The 20,790-nt window shown below is 35.7% G+C and overlaps 1 pseudogene; it reads right to left on the reverse strand.

Moving 5' to 3' along the window:
- Window positions 1–6,150: 6,150 nt before the first annotated feature.
- LOC141424983 (olfactory receptor 51B2-like) lies at window positions 6,151–7,064 on the reverse strand (annotated as a pseudogene).
- Between the last annotated feature and the right edge of the window lie 13,726 nt (window positions 7,065–20,790).

A 20,790-nucleotide genomic window follows, 5' to 3' on the forward strand; every position in this document is an offset into this window, starting at 1 on the left:
AGTAGAGAGTAACATCAAGTTAGGTACACACAATCAAACCTTCAAACTACTAAGACAACTAAATGGCAGTGTGTGTGTTGACACCATTTGACAAAATGGATTAAAAAAGAAGATCCAACAATTTGTTGCTTACAGGAGACTCATCTCACTGACAGAAATAAGCATATGCTTAGGATGAAAGGCTGGAAGAAGATTTACCAAGCCAATGGCCCCCGAAAACAGGCAGGAGTAGCAATACTTATCTCTGACAAAGTAGACTTCAAACCTACCTTGATCAAACGAGATAAAGAAGGACATTCCATACTAATAAAAGGGGAAATAGACCAAAAGGAAATAATAATCATTAATCTGTACGCACCCAATGTCAACGCACCCAATTTCATCAAACATACCCTGAAAGACCTAAAAGCATATATAAACGCCAACACAGTGGTTCTGGGAGACTTTCACACCCCATTATCATCAATAGATAGGTCATCCAAACAAAAACTCAATAAAGAAATCCAAGATCTAAAATATGCAATAGATCAAATGGACCTAGTAGATGTCTACAGAACATTTCATCCAACCTCTACACAATATACATTCTTCTCAGCAGCCCGTGGAACCTTCTCCAAAATAGATCATATCCTAGGGCACAAAGCAAGCCTCAGCAAATATAAGAAAATAGAAATAATACCGTGCATACTATCTGACCACAATGCAGTAAAAGTAGAACTCAACAACAAAGGTAAAGACAAAAAACATGCAAACAGCTGGAAACTAAATAACTCATTACTTAATGAAGAATGGATCATCGATGCAATAAAAGAGGAAATTAAAAAGTTCCTGGAAGTCAATGAAAATGAAAACACAACCTACCGGAACCTATGAGACACAGCTAAGGCAATCTTGAGTGGAAAGTTTATAGCCATGAGTGCATATATTAAAAAGATTGAAAGATCCCAAATCAATGACCTAATGATACATCTCAAACTCCTAGAAAAACAAGAACAAGCAAATCCCAAAACAAATAGAAGGAGAGAAATAATAAAAATAAGAGCTGAAATAAACGAAATAGAAACCAAAAAAACATATAAAGAATTAATGAAACAAAAAGTTGGTTCTTTGAAAAAATAAACAAGATCGGTAGACCCCTGGCAAACCTGACTAAAATGAGGAGAGAAAAAACCAAAATTAGTAGAATTAGGAATGCAAAATGGGAGATAACAACAAACACCATGGAAGTCCAGGAAATCATCAGAGACTACTTTGAGAACCTATATTCAAATAAATTTGAAAATCTAAAAGAAATGGACAGATTTCTAGATACATGTGATCATCCAAAACTGAACCAAGAGGAAATTAATCACCTGAATAGACCTATAACACAAATTGAAATTGAAGCAGCAATCAAGAGTCTCCCCAAGAAGAAAAGTCCAGGACCTGATGGATTCTCTGCTGAATTCTATCAGACCTTTAAAGAAGAACTGATACCAACCCTCCTTAAACTGTTCCACGAAATAGAAAGGGAAGGAAAACTGCCAAACACATTTTATGAAGCCAGTATTACACTTATCCCAAAACCAGGCAAAGACACCTCCAAAAAGAGAACTATAGGCCAATCTCCTTAATGAACATTGATGCAAAAATCCTCAACAAAATAATGGCAAACCGAATTCAGCAACACATCAAAAAGATTATTCACCACGACCAAGTAGGCTTCATCCCAGGGATGCAGGGGTGGTTCAACATATGTAAATCAATAAACGTAATAAACCACATTAACAGAAGCAAAGACAAAAACCACTTGATCATCTCAATAGATGCAGAAAAAGCCTTTGATAAGATCCAACATCATTTCATGATAAAAGCTCTAAGAAAACTAGGAACAGAAGGAAAGTTCCTCAACATTATAAAAACTATATATGACAAACCTACAGCCAGCATTATACTTAACAGAGATAAAGTAAAACCATTCCCTCTAAAATCAGGAACCAGACAAGGATGCCCACTATCTCCACTCCTATTCAACATAGTACTGGAATTCCTAGCCAGAGCAATTAGGCAAGAAGAACGAATAAAAGGAATACAAATAGGTAAAGAAACTGTTAAAATATCCCTATTTGCAGACGACATGATCCTATACCTTAAAGACCCAAAAAACTCTATTCAGAAGCTTCTAGACATCATCAATAGCTATAGCAAGGTAGCAGGATATAAAATCAACATAAAAAATTCATTAGCATTTCTATACACTAACAATGAGCAAACTGAAAAAGAATGTATGAAAACAATTCCATTTACAATAGCCTCAAACAAAATCAAATACCTAGGTGTAAACCTAACAAAAGATGTGAAAGACCTCTACAAGGAAAACTATACACTTCTGAAGAAAGAGATTGAGGAAGACTATAGAAAGTGGAGAGATCTCCCATGCTTATGGATTGGTAGAATCAACATAGTAAAAATGTCTATACTCCCAAAAGTAATCTACATGTTTAATGCAATTCCCATCAAAATTCCAATGACATTCATTAATGAGATTGAAAAATCTACTGTGAAATTTATATGGAAACACAAGAGGCCACAAATAGCCAAGGCAATACTCAGTCAAAAGAACAATGCAGGAGGTATCACAATACCTGACTTCAAACTATATTACAAAGCAATAACAATAAAAACAGCATGGTACTGGCACAAAAACAGACATGAAGACCAGTGGAACAGAATAGAGGACCCAGATATGAAGCCACACAACTGTAACCAACTTGTCTTTGACAAAGGAGCTAAAAATATACAATGGAGAAATAGCAGCCTCTTCAACAAAAACTGCTGGGAAAAATGGTTAGCAGTCTGCAAAAAACTGAAACTAGATCCATGTATATCACCCTATAACAATATTAACTCAAAATGGATCAAAGATCTTAATATCAGACACAAACTCTGAAGTTGATACAGGAAAGAGCAGGAAATACTCTGGAGTTAGTAGGTATAGGTAAGAACTTTCTCAATGAAACCCCAGCAGCAAAGCAACTAAGAAATAGCATAGATAAATGGGACCTCATAAAACTAAAAAGCTCTGCTCACCAAAAGAAATGGTGTCTAAACTGAAGAGACCACCCACAGAGTGGGAGAAAATATTTGTCAACTATGCATCAGACAAAGGACTGATAACCAGAATATATAGGGAACTTAAAAAACTAAATTCTCCTCAAACCAATGAACCAATAAAGAAATGGGCAAGTGAACTAAACAGAACTTTCTCAAAAGAAGAAATTCAAATGGACAAAAAACACATGAAAAAATGCTCACCATCTCTAGCAATAAAGGAAATGCAAATTAAAATCACACTAAGATTCCACCTCACCCCTGTTAGAATAGCCATCATCAGCAACACCACCACCAACAGGTGTTGGCGAGGATGCGGTAAGAAAGGAACCCTCTTACACTGTTGGTGGGAATGTAAACTAGTACAACCACTCTGGAAAAAAATTTGGAGGCTACTTAAAAAGCTGGACATCGATCTACCATTTGATCCAGCAATACCACTCTTGGGGACATACCCAAAACACTGTGACACAGGTTACTCCAGAGGCACCTGCACATCCATGTTTATTGTGGCACTATTCACAATAGCCAAGTTATGGAAACAGCCAAGATGCCCCAGCACTGACGAATGGATTAAGAAAATGTGGTATCTATACACAATGGAATTCTATGCAGCCATGAAGAAGAACGAAATGTTGTCATCGCTGGTAAATGGATGGAATTGGAGAACATCATTCTGAGTGAGGTTAGCCTGGCCCAAAAGACCAAAAATCGTATGTTCTCCCTCATATGTGGACATGAGATCAAGGGCAAACACAACAATGGGATTGGACTTTGAGCACATGATAAAAGCAAGAGCACACAAGGGAGGTATGAGGATAGGTAAGACACCTAAAAAACTAGCTAGCATTTGTTGCCCTTAATGCAGAGAAACTAAAGCAGATACCTTAAAGCAACTGAGGCCAATAGGAAAAGGGGAACAGGAACTAGAGAAAAGGTGAGATCAAAAAGAATTAACCTAGAAGGTAACACCCACGCACAGGAAATCAATGTGAGTCAATGCCCTGTATAGCTATCCTTATCTCAACCAGCAAAAACCCTTGTTCCTTCCTATTATTGCTTATACTCTCTCTACAACAAAATTAGAAATAAGGGAAAAATAGTTTCTGCTGGGTATTGAGTGGGGGGAGAAGAAGGGGGCGGAGTGGGTGGTAAGGGAGGGCGTGGCGGCAGGGGGAAGAAATGAACTAAGCCTTGTATGCACATATGAATAATAAAAGAAAAATGAAAAAAAAAAGAAAAAAAAAAACAAAGTACCTGTCTCTGATCAGTGCCTTACAAAAAATCAACCAAATAGGTACACAGGCACATGAGGACTGATTGAAGTTTCTTACCCTCCTCCAAATACAAATCTATTTAAACATAGGTATGTAAACATAAATTGTGCAAAATCATAAGGAAAGATCAAAATAAACCTAGAATCAGGAAAGGCCTTATAAACATGGCACTAATACCTCAATGGATAAATGAATAATAAAACAAAATTTTATATGTTTTTAAATTATGCACATGGAAAGATTGAGAATACTTGAAAATATTTACAATGTAAATAAAATTCTATCAATAATACAGAATGAACTCCTACAAAAAATTTGGAATAGAGTGAAATTAGCAAAAGATATGATCAAAAAATGTCTAAAATCAGACTTGCATATTCTTGCAACAAATATAAATTGTGAGAAGGTAGAGAGGAGGGAAATAGAGAGAAGTTGGTGATTGGGTACAAAAAAGCAGGAGAAATAAGTTCTGCTATTCTGTAGCACAGTAGCATGATGATAGTTTATTGCAAATTTCACAATTGCTAGAAGCAAAAATTTTGAATGATCCTGAAATAAGTAAAGGATAAATTGTCAAGATGATGGAGGTACTAATCATCCTGATTTAATCATTACAGATGGATGCATGAATTGAAATATTACACTGTCCTCCACAAATACACACAATTACTACATATCAGGTAAAAATAAATGATGAAGACAAAGTGAATACACAAAACTATAATATCAGACTACATTTCATCTACCATATATAACAAAAGTGCCTCTAATAATAATTTAGAAAGAACATGGTATGACTAGAAACAGACAAGCTTGTAAAATTAATGGCAATTAATGAATTCAGTTATTCCACTGTAAAGATTTTTTCATGGGACTAGGGTTTGAATTCAGGGACTTTTGCTTGCTAGGCAGGTAATCTACCACTAGAACCATAGTCCTAGTCTTTTTGGCTTTAGTTATCTTTCAGATACAGTCTTGTGGTTTTATCCAGGATCAGCCACAGACCACAATTCTCTTACCTCTGCCTCCCAGATAGCTGGAATTATAGATGCATACCATAATGCCTAGTCTTTTGGTTGAGTTGGAGTCTCACTAATTTTTTAAACCATTATTCTCCCAATTTTATCTCTCAAGTAGTTAAATTGCAGACATGTGGCACCAAGCCCAGCCCTATAAATCTTTATAAATGGCATTTGTATCACTTGAAAAGAAAAAGATCCTACCTTGAAATATAGTAATTTTGAAACATAGTAGAGTATCATGTCATTAAATCCAATGGTCTGATTTATCCTTATATGGTCACCAAGTCTGTCAGCATTTGTACATTTTTCCTCATATAGGATGTGATTGACTCAGACTGGTCACTTAACTTGACTTCTGAAATGGTACTTTATTTCTCATGGATACAGGATCTGAATTGCCCTATCTTCTCTATTTCTTGAAGTATTTATCTATAACTTTATCTCCAAATTCAAAGGAGTTTTACTTGGAATTCGTTTTTCCTTTTCTTTGTCTTTCCTTCTCTAGATTGATAGATAGGTAGATAGATAATAGATCAATCCATATATATTTATCTACTTAGCAAAATTTATTTATTGATTAATTGATGTAATAATTAAAGTCTAACTGATAAAAGAGACATTGGGTATAAAATCAAAGTCTCTTCCAATTATGCAAAAGGTCTAGAAAATCCAAACATTAATGTATGTGCATTAAAAAGTAAAAATATAGAACTATTGCAAAAAGACAAAAATAAATTATTTTAAGAAACAAAAGTAATGGCTCAAGCAATGTTGTACACAGAAAGCAAGCGAGGAATGCTTCTCTGAATCTGCTTGGTCTTGATGCTATAGATGATGAGGTTCATGAATGGAGGAAAGAGAAAGTAGACATAGCTCATGGTAATATGCACTACATGTGGGGCATGTTTCCCGAACCTGTGGATGAAGGTCAGGCCAATCACAGTGACATAAAATACCAGGACATAGCTAATGTGGGAGACACAAGTGTTGAGGGCTTTAGATCGCTCCTCTCCAGAGGCAATGCCCAGAACTGTCTTCACAATTAGCACATAAGAAAGAACAATGACCAGAGCATCTAGGAAGAAAGTTAAGGCAACCAGAACTGGGTATAAGTGATTAAATGGAATATTAGCACAGGCAAGTTTCATAACATCTTGGTGGAGGCAAAAGGCATGGGAACAACAATATGGGAACAAATAGAGTGGCAGAATTGGGGGTAGGAGAGATAAAAATCCCCTCAACAGTACCCTTAGTCCTATCTTCATCACCTTGGAATTGATAAGCATGGAATTGTACCTCAGAGGGTTACAGATGGCAATAAAATGGTCATAGGCCATGGCAAGCAAGACACCTGATTCTACAATGGAAAGGGAGTGAATGAAGTAGGCCTGCAGACCCCATGGCTTATCTTCCTGTGATTCACTCATAAGACCCCCATTACTGTAGTCAATGTGGTCACCATCACTGTGAAGTCTGTGCTTGCCAGCATGGCAAGGAAATAGCACATGGGTTCATGGAGCCCTGTGGCCGATCTTGATGACGTGGAGAAGTGTGCAATTGCCCTGAAGTACAGTGATATAGATGGCAAAGAAGGGAATGGAGACTCAGTGATAAACCACCTCCAAACCTGGAAAGCCAGTCAGCAGAAATGGGCATTGCTAACATTGGGCCACATAGTGTGTCCATAAGTGGCGGAAAGATTTGTGGAAACTTTGGGCCTAAGACCCATTTTTTTTCAGCTTGCACTGCCACTGCACAGAAATATTTGATGTCAGACTCAATCGCAATGTTTTTACTTATGCATAATTGCATATTTTCCTACAAAAGAGCAGAGATTTATAGACTGTACTGGGGAAAGGTATGATGATCTTTTTCCAAAGTTATGCATGATGTTCATTTAAAGATTAAAAATTTCTCAATTAAAAACATTACTTTTATAGCACCATGTCATATGGTATGTATGCTGGAATGTTTAAAGCAACAAGTCTTACAAAAAATGATTGCAAATACTTACAAATGAATAATAATTTTACTGCACTGGATTGTGCAATATTTACATATGAATTTAATTTTATATTTCATAATAATAATAGCAATATACTTTTTGTTAGAAAACTTTCCTTATTTTACTTTTGAAATTGAATGCCAATATTTTATTAAATTCCAACCAAAGTCATGAGCCATCCATGCAAAAAACTGGACAAGAACAAATAACATCACATTTAATCTAAAATCATTCACAGTTTTGCTGAAGTCCATCCACGGGTTCTGCATTAGAAACCCCTGATACGTTTGCTGAAATCAAGAAGTCTATGCTATAGGTGTTGGTCGCTACAAATGGAATACATCTCTCTGTGAAGGTCTCCAGAAAATCTTTCTATCTTCTCTTGACTGTGTCTCACATCAGAAACAAAACTCCTTCCTTATTGCTGTCCCTGGCATTCACCTGCTTCATAGACTTGTTGCTGGAATAGGACCTTTTTGCCCCAAGTGCAGATACTTCCTTTTTGGGGCCTGTTCAAGGGGCCAGGTTAAAGAGTTTATAGATTTAGAAATCTCATACCCAGAATTTCATCTTTCCAGATGCTCAGGAAACCCCTCGAAGGTCTTCCCTCTCTCTTCTGGGCCACTCAACCAATGTTGTTGGTTATTTCAGGCTTTTCCCCATGAGTGGGTGAGAAAAACTGAAAACTCAGATGCCAGCTGACATAGGGATTACAGGACTTAGTTATGAGGTCTCCAAGATCCTTATCATCAGAGTTTAGTAAATCCATATATGTGCTTACCATTGTCTTAAACAAAGTCCCAAAAAGTACCAGTTGCTCTTAGGGTCATATGTACTTTTATTGGTTCTGAAATTTATGAGTTCCCTTTGCATTTTTGTCTTTCCTGTTTCTTTGGGAAAATCAGTTATGATCCATAGGAACCTCATTGGATCTATTAAAAAACCATGTACATGTAGAGCATATTATGCTTTTATTAAAATCACTTTGTTTATATTCAGATAATTACCCATTTTGTTCCAGATTTGGGATGATGGACTTGTTCTTTACATTAACAGAACTTAAAATTTTAGTGCCTAATAGAAAGAAAATATTTATCATTAATTTAAGAGAATTAATTCATTTTAAATATCCTTTGTGATAAAGTGATGCTTGTTAGGGAGTTTAGGAATAAGTAAAAGAGCAGGAAAAGAGATTTGAGAATGATCAATAATTAGATTACATTAGATTAGACTAATTTACTGGAATCAGTTTTGAGAGCATGGGCTTTGAGCCAGACTGAGTGTGAATTGTACCTCTCTTTAGGGTTTTGTGTCTTCACACACTCAACACCCATAAAATGAGGATGACAGGTGCTGAAGGGATTGCAGTGAAAATTACATAAATATGTTGATGAAGTATTATAGGGTTTAAGTGAATTAGCTTATGTATGTTATTGAAGAGCAAAAAGACTGGCAGCAGTTTGAAGCTTAATAAATGGTAGGTTTGGTTTTTTTTTTCTATTCCAGAAGAGTGAAAGCCAAGAATGGATTGAAAATAAAGCAATGGAATACAAGATTTTGTCAATAGAGTCTCTGAAAATGCAAAGCATAAACTCCAACTATGATATGTTCCTAAATGAAACTGGGGGGAGAAGGAAACAGAATAGTTAACATACTGGAAGTCCTAATTATATAAAAAAATGTTATTTGGGGAATAACTAATGAAGAAAACTGGAAGGAGTATGATTATTTTCAAAGATTATATAAAACTCTATAATACTATTAACTATATATGTCATCACAGGATGCAACAATAGCTTAGTAAATATCTCACTCCCTGACTGTCTTTCTTCTTAACTCTGAGTAGTAACGCTTATCCACTATTCAGTTGCTCATTTTTGTTAATGATAATAACAATATTATTATTTATAATTGAATAAATGGGTACATTTATATATACAAATGACATACTCAAATCTAATGAGAAATACTCTTTCAGCTACTTTTTTGATTCCTAATTAATAAGTGAGATAACCGAGGCTCAAAAGTTAAATGACGTGTTGAAGATCACAAAGGAAGGACAAGAAGACATAAATGCAGCTGCTACTTCATAAAAATACACGTTCTCTCACTACACTGTGCAGCTTTTTGTAAAGGTAATTGATTTACTGAAGATAAATTGGTAAAATTTAAATTTCTGCATCTCAAGGAATGATGATTATCAAATTTTAGTCTTTTTAATGTACTATACTTTTGTTTCCATCATAGCATCTGCTATCTAGGAAGGCTTGGGAAATAGAATTTTACAGATAATATTCTCTAACAGAATTTTACAGATAATAATGTGATATGATAAGCTGCACTGAGTGGTAACTACAATTGCATTTATATTAATTTTTTCTCATTTCTTAGAAGTTTTGCATTATGCATTTTAATGACATCAAAAGGAAAAAATATCATAGCCACTGGCTTAGTTCTCTTTTTATATTTATACATATGAAATATGTGTTATCTTTTTCTTTTAAATTCATTTGCAGATAATATTATCTGCAAATATATGACTTGTGTGCCTGTTTGATTGTTTTTGCCTTAGCTTTACATATTTTGCCCATCTTGCATTTTTAGTTTTTTAAAGCATAAAACACATACAGAAAAGTGAATACACCATAATTGTATAGTTCAATTAATTTTTATACAGTGAACTTACCGTATGATTAGCACCCAGATCCTGCAGTAGAATGCGAATAACTTTTCCCCCACATCACTGCCACCTCCCAGAGCAACTGTCTGCCTAAATTGTAGGAGCATAGATTAGTTTGCCTATTTTCCTACTTTATATAAGGGACTTGTCATTTTGTTCTTTGCAAATGTTTGTGATTCTTTGATGTTGTAATTTATTGTTATAAAGGTAATTCACACTCATGGATGTATAATATTTATTGTGGAAGTATACCACAATTTATTATCTATTCTTCTATTGGTAGGCACTTGAGATGTTGCACTTGGGAGTCATCAATAATAGTGCTGATTTAACATCAAATACATAATTTTGTTAGTATACCAAGCACTTATTATTATAATTGGTTGTATGGTATGTTATTTAGTAGTATAGTAGATGCTGGCAAACACACACGCACAGAATGTACTTCAGTGAGAAAGGTTTGAAGTTAGCAGAGTCTGGCTCATGAGTTTAAGGAAAGAAACTTTCTCCATAACCTAAAAGCACAAGGTAAAGCACCAAGTGCTGGTGCAGAAAGTGCAGCAAGTTATGCAAAAAATATAGTTAGGCTATTTGATTCAGATGACTACATTAAACACAGGATTTTCAATGTAAGTGGAGCAGACTTGCATTGGAAGAGGGCTTTCATAGCTAGAGAAGAGAAATCAGTCTGCTTGTCTTTTGGGACAGGCTTTCTCTTCTTGGGAACTAATGCAATTTATAACCTTAGTTGACATCAATAATAATTCCAAAAATCCTAGTGTCTTGATGAATTATACTGAATCAACTCTGTCTGAGCCATAAAAATAGAACAACAAAGCCTAGATGATAGCACCTTTGTTTACAATATGGTTTATTGAATATTTTAATTCCATTTTTAAAAATTCATTAGTATATATTAATTGTACAAAAGGGTTTCATTGTGGAATTTGTATACATGCTCATATTGTATCCTGATCAAACTCACCCTATCTTTTACTCTTTTTTATCCCCCTATCCTCTCCTTTTTAATAGTTTTCAGTGGGTTTCATTATGCAATTTTTGTACATAGTTAAATATTACTCATTCTTTCCCTCTTCTCCCTCCCACTGGTTCCCAAACAGTCCTACATCTACATTAATTTTATAAATACATTATATTTTATTGATATGTTATAATAACATACAAATTATAATTAATTAAACATTAATATATATTAGGTCTAGATTTGACATACGAAAGAAAACATAATATTTGTCTTCATAAGCCTGCCTTATTTTTCTTAATTTTACTTTGAGATCCACTACTCATAGTAAAAGGATTCCTTTCAAAATACTACAGTTTATTGGCAATTCATTTGGTCACCCAAGACCTCTGATGAAGATGCAAAACCAGATTTAATTATTTCATGATTGCAAACACAACATCGGTTCTGATTCCATGAATAAAGGAGTAATTTTGACTTTTAATTCTTACTATTTAAGTAATACATTTTATAAGACTATGACTGTCATGAGTAGTGATTCTTCTTATGAACAGGGTAGAGAAAATTGAAAATATTTTGAAAAGTTGTCACCATTCTATTTGTCATTAAAAACATTCATGATTCATGGGAGGAGGTAAAAATATCAGCATAAAGATGACTTGTAAGAGGTTGGTTACAATCTCCCTGGATGGCTTTGATGGGCTTTAAAACTTCAGTGGAAAAAGTAAGTAAAGATGTGGTGGAAATACAAGAGACATAAAATTAGAAATGGAGGTTGCGAATATGACTGAATTGTTGAAATACCATGGTAATACTTTAATTGACAAGGACTTGCTTCCTCTCAATGAGCAAAGAGAATAGTTTCTTGAGATGGAATCTACTCCTGGTGAAGATGTTGTGAACATTGCTCAACTGGAAACAAAAGATACAGAATAGGACATACACTCCCCCTAGTGGCAGAATTTGAGACTTATAAGGGATAAGGAACAGCATGTCATCCAAGAAACCAGTTGATGAAGCTAGGGCCATGGGAAGGTGATGTCAATTTAGGCCACTTTCATCACATCCTGGACAGGTAGAGATGTGAGATAGGAGACCTGGGAGCAGGGGGAGTATTATGGACATAATAAGCATAAATCCACTCTTGTCAACCACCTTAGCATTAGTGAGAGGGGAGATATATCTCAGGAAATTATGAATGGAAAAAAAATTTAGAAACTATGACAAGCAAGACTAGAAACTTTGCAGGAGAGTGAGTGAATAATATATGCCTAAAAGAAAACAGGAGTTGTGGTTTATCATCCTGTGATCCAGTCACAGAGGACTAAGCCTAATATACAGTCATTGTCAAAGTCTCTCCAACATCTGTGGGTGGCAACATAGTCAGTACTTTAATTTCATTACTCACAATATCATGCTGTTTGTATACTTAATGCTTAGCCTAGTTACTAATTTAGTAGATGGCATCAATACCTTTTGTTGAATCAAGGAACATGTGAGATGAATGGCAGATCTAAAACAAATGTACAAAACTCTTATGACATAGAATATGTTCACAGTAGAGAGGAGAGGAAATGAGAAGACAGAAGAAAGATCTGGACAAAGAGTTTCAGGTGAAGCTAAGTCAGACATTTTGGAAGCTATAGCAGAGGATTCTGACTAAGACAATGAGGGAGTTGTATATATTGAATTTACAGATGGAATGAAACATTTTTATGGAATGAAAGGGGGATACAAGTTGACCACAATTCCACACAGAGACTCTGTGATTTCTTATTTTTTAAATGAGGTGACAAAAATGCTCTCTGAGCTGTGTTACCCTCTGGTTTGCTTGAGTCAGTATGATCTGTAAATGTAAACTGCATACCATATTTTTTTCTTGTAGTTTAGCAAGGATTTATTTTAGTATATCAAGATAAAATAAGAGAAGGGGGCAGGGGAGAAAAAGAAACATTTCCTGCTCCCAATGCAAGAAATGAGAGTAAAAGAATTACCATATTTTAAAGAATTTGATTAGCAAAATAAAATATCTCATTTAGAAATCATATTTTGGATATAATACAGTTAGTAAAATATTATTATAAATACTTTAACCTCTTTAATTTTTATTTTTACAGTATATATTAATTGTACAAAGGTGACTCACCATGGTATTTCACACATGCACTTATTGGACTTTGATCAGATTAACCTCCTCTATTGCTCACTCTTTTCTCTGCCTCCTTCCATCCCTATTTTTCAACAGCTTTCAGTGAGTTTCCTTATGCTATCTTCCTGCAAAGAGTCAATGCATTTGTATATTATTCATCTTCCTCTTTCCCTCTCCCATTGCCCCCTTAACTCTCAGTCTTAAATTACAATCATGTTATATATGTGTGATGAATGTATGTATATACACACATATTGCAGGTCTAGAGTCTGCATATGAGAGAAAACAAGCTACTTTGCCCTTCTGAGCCTGCTTTAACATGATGATCCCCAATTTTATCCCGTTTCCTACAAATGACATGATTTCATTATGGATGAGTAATACTCCATTGTGTACACATACCACATTTTCTTTATTCAGTCATCAGTTGAAGATATCTAGGCTGATTCCATAGTTTGGTTATTATAAATAGTGCTACTATAAACATGGGTGTGTAAGTATCCCTATTGTATCCTGACTTACATTCCTTTTATTCCTTTATGCCCAAAACAGTGGTATTGAATCATAAGGTATGTCTGTTTTAGTTTTTTTTAAGAACTTCCATATTGATCTATATTAACTGCATTAATTTACCTTCTCACCAACAGTGTATAAAAGGTCCTTCCCCTCACTCCCATCCTTGCTAGCATTTGTCATTTTTGTTATTGATGATAGTCATTCTGACTGGGGTGAGATGAAATCTCAGTGTAGTTTGGATTTGCATTTCCTTTATGGCCTGGGATGATGTACATTTCTTTATGTATATTTTGACTAATATGCATCGTACTTCTAAGAATTGTCTGCTCAACTCACTTGCCCATTTACTAATGGGGTTATTGATTTTTTTTGGAGCTTAGCTTTTTTAGCTCCTTATTTATTCTGGGTTATTAATCCCTTACCAGACTAGCCAAAGCAATCCTGCCTTCAAACTACATTATAGAGCTATAGTAACAATAACAGCATGATGCACAAAAGCAGTAGTCCCTAAAAGTGGACTAGAAGAACCAGAAATAAGCCTACACAGTGAAAGCCAGCTGATTTTTGGTAAAGGTGCTAAAAACATACATTGGAGAAAAAACAGACTCTTCAACAAAAGATGTCAGAAAACTGGTAGAAGACTGAAAGTAAATCCCCATCCTTCTACCTATAATAAAATCAATTCAAAATGGATCAAAGACCTTAAAGTAATACCTGAACTTTGAAACTACTTCAAGAAAACAGAAAACTACTGGAAGATATAGGTATCAGCAACAACTTCCTGAGTAGGAAGGATTCTGATAGTTCAGAAAATAATAACAAGGATTTACAAAATATATTGAATCAACTTGAAAAGCACCAGTGGGAGGTAGAGGGTAACTGGAGAGGGTGGAGGGCCAATATGGCCAAAGTACTTTATACATGTATGAAAATAGAACAATGAAACATGTTGAAATTGTTCTGAGTGAATGAGGGAGAATGATGGAAGGAGATGAATCTAACTAAGAGAAATTGTAAGCACATATGCAAATGTCAGAATGAACCCCCCAAAACCAATAATATATGCTAGTAAAATGCAAAAAAATAAAAAACAAAAACTTCTGTATAGAAAAGGAACTGTCACTAGAATGGAGAGGATCTATGAAATGGGAGAAAAATCTTTGCAGGTTTTACTTTTATTTTTAATGTAGCTACTAGAACACACTAAGAACTTAAAAAAAAAAGTAAAACAAAATTTTAAAACTTTAAATCACATACGAAGTTTGGATTATATTCCCACCAGACAGCACTGGTCTGGAGAGAGCCTGTTTTGTTTCTTCTTGGGAATTTCCCTGTGGTCTAACAGTGCTGCTTGCATGGCTGGAAATATTTCATCTCTGAGTTTCCATCTTCTTTACCATCTAAGTCACCATATTCTCTGGCAATAGTGCCTTTTCCTTCCTTATCAGAAACTCCTCATAAGTCCAGACAGATCTAAGATTTGAGAAGGACTTGAATTGCTAGTTTGAAACGCATGGGACATGTAAGAAAATGTGAAGTGACCTCCTGGAGCAGAGAGGGAGACCTCGGTGATAGCCCACTAACAAGCAAAGATCTCAGATGCACAGCCAGAGGACCTGAATCCCAACAACAACCACGAAGAGCCTGGAAGCAAAGTGGATTCTTTCCCAGAGCCTTCAAATAAGATCCTAGCACACAACAAATGACAAACCTACAGCTAGCATTATACTTAAGGGAGAAAAACTGAAACCATTCCCTCTAAAATCAGGAACTAGACAAGGATGCCCACTACCTCCACTCCTATTCAACATAGTACTGGAATTCCTAGCCAGAGCAATTAGGCAAGAAGAAGGAATAAAAGGAATACAAATAGGTAAAGAAACTTAAAATATCCCTATTTGCAGAAGACATGATCCTATACCTTAAAGACCCAATAAACTCTACTAGAAGCTTCTAGACATCATCAATAGCTACAGCAAAGTAGCAGGATATAAAATCAACATAGAAAAATCATTAGCATTTCTATACACTAATAATGAACAAACTGAAAAAGAATATATGAAAACAATTCCATTTACAATAGCCTCAAAAAAAATCAAATACCTAGGTGTAAACCTAAGAAAAGATGTGAAAGACCTCTACAAGGAAAACTATACACTTCTGAAGAAAGAGATTGAGGAAGACTATAGAAAGTGGAGAGATCTCCCATGCTCATGGATTGGTAGAATCAACATAGTAAAACTGTCTATACTCCCAAAAGTAATCTACATGTTTAATGCAATTCCCATCAAAATTCCAATGACATTCATTAATGAGATTGAAAAATCTACCGTGAAATTTATATGGAAACACAAGAGGCCACAAATAGCCAAGGCAATACTCAGTCAAAAGAACAATGCAGGAGGTATCACAATACCTGATTTCAAACTATATTACAAAGCAATAACAATAAAAACAGCATGGTACTGGCACAAAAACAGACATGAAGACCAGTGGAACAGAATAGAAGACCCAGATATGAAGCCACACAACTGTAACCAACTTGTCTTTGACAAAGGAGCTAAAAATATACAATGGAGAAATAGCAGCCTCTTCAACAAAAACTGCTGGGAAAAATGGTTAGCAGTCTGCAAAAAACTGAAACTAGATCCATGTATATCACCCTATAACAATATTAACTCAAAATGGATCAAAGATCTTAATATCAGACCACAAACTCTGAAGTTGATACAGGAAAGAGCAGGAAATACTCTGGAGTTAGTAGGTATAGGTAAGAACTTTCTCAATGAAACCCCAGCAGCAAAGCAACTAAGAAATAGCATAGATAAATGGGACCTCATAAAACTAAAAAGCTCTGCTCACCAAAAGAAATGGTGTCTAAACTGAAGAGACCACCCACAGAGTGGGAGAAAATATTTGTCAACTATGCATCAGACAAAGGACTGATAACCAGAATATATAGGGAACTTAAAAAACTAAATTCTCCCCAAACCAATGAACCAATAAAGAAATGGGCAAGTGAACTAAACAGAACTTTCTCAAAAGAAGAAATTCAAATGGACAAAAAACACATGAAAAAATGCTCACCATCTCTAGCAATAAAGGAAATGCAAATTAAAACCACACTAAGATTCCACCTCACCCCTGTTAGAATAGCCATCATCAGCAACACCACCAACAACAGGTGTTGGTGAGGATGCAGGGAAAAAGGAACCCTCTTACACTGTTGGTGGGAATGTAAACTAGTACAACCACTCTGGAAAAAAATTTGGAGGCTACTTAAAAAGCTAAATATTGATCTACCATTTTATCCAGCAATACCACTCTTGTGGATATACCCAAAAGACTGTGACACAGGTTACTTCAGAAGCACCTGCACACCCATGTTTATTGCGGCACTATTCACAATAGCCAAGTTATGGAAACAGCCAAGATGCCCCACTACTGACAAATGGATCAAGAAAATGTGGTATCTATACACAATGAAATTTTATGCAGCCACAAAGGAGAACGAGATGTTATCATTTGCTGGTAAATGGATGGAATTGGAGAACATCATTCTGAGTGAGGTTAGCCTGGCCCATATGCAGACATTAGATCAAGGGCAAACACAACAAAGGGATTGGACTTTGAGCACATGATAAAGCGAGAGCACGCAAGAGTAGTATGAGGATAGGTAAGACACCTAAAAAATTAGCTAGCATCTGTTGCCCTCAACGCAGAGAAACTAAAGCAGATACCTTAAAAACAACTGAGGCCAATAGGAGAAGGGGACCAGGAACTAGAGAAAAGGTGAGATCAAAAAGAATTAACCTAGAAGGTAACATGCATGCACAGGAAATTAATGTGATTCAACTCCCTGTATAGCTATCTTTATCTCATCCAGCAAAAACCCTTGTTCCTTCCTATTATTGCTTATACTCTCTCTTCAACAAAATTAGAGATAAGGGCAAAATAGTTTCTGCGGGGTATCAAGGGGGTGGGCGGGGGGAGAGAGGGGTTGGAGTAAGTGGTAAGGGAGGGGGTGGGGACGGGGGGAGAAATGACCCAAGCATTCTGTGCACATGTGAATAATTAAAAAGTAAAAATTTAAAAAAAGATCTTAGCACACAGATATCTTGATTTTGGCCTTATGATACCTTGCACAAAGAATCCAGTCAAGACCTATAGAATTAATGACATAACAAATGAGTGATGTATTAACCAGCATAGCTTGTTGTAATGCATTATATGGCAACAGAAAACTAATGCATTGGGGACTGTGATTATCTACATTTTTCTACTAACCTATGGTCTTTAGAGAACTCACATATGTTGTTTATTGTTTCAATTATCCACTACCACAGAATTTCCAATTTCAAATCCCTGCACAGCTTCAGTGAGTTTGCAACTGCATTGTTAATATTTATTTTTCACTCATATGCAAGTAATTTAAGCTTACCTGGGCAGTTCTGATGACTTCTGCCCTACTTACTCATAAAGCTGGAAGTTAACTACATCTGATCATTTTCTTGTGCCTTCCTTCTCATATACCTCACAGTTTTGGAGGGTTCAGTACAATAATATCTTTTATTCTATCTTCTTCCTCTAGCAAAAGTCTAGACATATTTTCTGCATCACTCAGGTTTTCAACACAAAACTGAAAATACAGTTTACAATCTATAACCAGTCTCTCAGATCTAGTAGCTTTTATTAACTTATTCTAATTAATATATAGATGTCCTCCCTGTCTAGTGCTAACACTGCTCACTTCCCTGACAGCAGTATTAACACCTTAGTTCCCTAAAAGCAATCTCATATTTTGACAGGTTAATTGTCAGACCATTTATGAAAATTTAATTATTTTATTATTAATATTGATGCACTAGCTGCTGGTATGCTGATTATTAAACTGATTTATGTAAGAGCACTGAATTCCAAACAATACTTACTAATATCTTAGTCAGCTAATATTCGAGGTGACCGATTATAATCTAATTGACTAATGTCCAAGCTGACAAATACGTAAGTGAAAAAGAAAAGAGCCAATAGAAAGGTAACAAAAGTAGATGTGAGAGAAAGAAAACTGGACCAGAGAACATCATCAAGAAAAGAACATGCACTAGAGAGACCTACAGGTGTTATCATGACCCCAGCCTGCACATTGACTTTCAAAGTCAAATCTTTCCTCTCTGCCCTCCTCCTAAGAATACTGCTGTTGTAGGAAAAAATATCCTTCTTCTGTTTTTTTTTCTGGTGGGACTAGGGTTGAAACTCAAGGCTTCACACTTGCTAAGCAGACACTCTCTACTTAAGCCATTATATAGAGCAGAACAAATATTCTTGGAAAAACAATTTCAGGTAACAGTATAGCAGAGAGTCTAGGTAGTAACCTAGATCTCTCAATTATTCAGACAAGCACCCATGAGATAAAACCGCTGTGAACTTTGGAGTTGGCTTTTTCTAGGGAGTTTTTTAGAGAAGCCCACAGCATCTTTGTAAAAAGGAGACTGAAATGTAGCTTCATCTTGTAGAGAAAAATCATGCTATCAGGGCTAATGGAGTGGCTTAAGTGATAGAACACCTGCCTAGCAAGCATGAGGCCCTGAGTTCAAACCACAGTGCTGACAAAACAGAACAATCATTCTGTTAACTCACTTTTGCTCTTTCTGATTCCTTGATTTTGTCATCTCTGAATTCTGGAGCAGGTAAAGCTCACCTAACTTAGATAAAGCTTGATATTTCCCTGACCCTTCTCTTCTTTTGGTTTCAAATGAGGTGAATTTGGCCATTATAGTACTTGGCACATTCTTTTTTATTTGTTTGAAGTACTGTGGTTTTGAATTCAGGTCCTAATGCTTGCTTTAGTTATTTTTCATATAGTGTGTTGTGCCTTTTGCCTCAACTAGTCACAAACTGAGAACTTCAATCCTCCTGATGTCTGCATTCAAGTAGCTGGAGTGACATACATATGACACCAACCATGACATGAAAATTTTATGGGGTTCATCATTGTTTTTGCTTCTTTTACAGTTCTGGGCTTCCTACATATTGGGCAAGGACACTATCACTGAGCTACATTTCCAGTCCTTGATACATGCATTTTTTCCCTTTATTCTTGTGATGGGTGGGGGTAACTTGTGGCATTTACAAAGGTTTTTATAATGTATCAAATATATCATACTTGAATCCACCCCCTTTACCACCCCCAACTCCTGGTTCCTGGAGTAGTTTCAATAGGTATCATTTTTGCATTTACATACATGTGTACAGTTTTTGCACCGCATTCATCCTCCTACCCCCTTTCCTCGCCATCTCCCCCAGAGATGATCTCCCCAGCTACCAGCACTCCTCCCAGAGAAGGCCCTGTTCCTCCCTCCTGTTCTCTGATTTTATAGAACAAAAAAGAGAAAAGAGAAAGAGAAAAACGTCATTTTTGCTTGTTTGAGATAAAGGTAACTACACAAGGAGTTTTCTTGTGATATTTCCATGTGTATATGTATTACAAACCCAATGGGTTTATCTCGTCTAATTTTCTTCATTCTACTTTAGTCCCTTTCTTATGGTGGTTTCAGCTAGTTTAAGATTTCTATATCCATTTCTCATATAGAGATTATATCAACCATATTCAAACTCTTGAAGTGACATTTTCTTACAAACAAGTGCAATAGATGGTACATTTTTTTGGAATAGTAGCTTTTGAGCTGCTGCCTATTGGTGTGATTCAGGAGTCACATTTCTTTCTTCTGCAATGAATAAGTCAGGTAAGAAACCCTCCATTTACTTTAGTTACCCAGCAGTGAGGTGAAGAAATGGGCATGGAAGAAGTATTCCTTTCTCCCATGGCTTTCTCTGATAATTTGCACTCAGTAGGGATGACAATATTTATATTCTGACAGAGATATAGGATTAAATGAATTCTCTCACCTTATTCTAAACCTATCCTGGAACCTAGTACAACCATAAGATTTTAACATGAGCATGAGTTCAATGTGGTCAACAACATTTTGCTTTCAACATTACAAATTAAGCTTACTTCCTCCTAAACTGCATGAGTCTTTGTGAAAATCGGTAGGATTGGGGAAGTCAT

The sequence above is a fragment of the Castor canadensis genome, chromosome 1, assembly GCF_047511655.1.
Source record: "Castor canadensis chromosome 1, mCasCan1.hap1v2, whole genome shotgun sequence".
Lineage (NCBI taxonomy): Eukaryota > Metazoa > Chordata > Mammalia > Rodentia > Castoridae > Castor > Castor canadensis.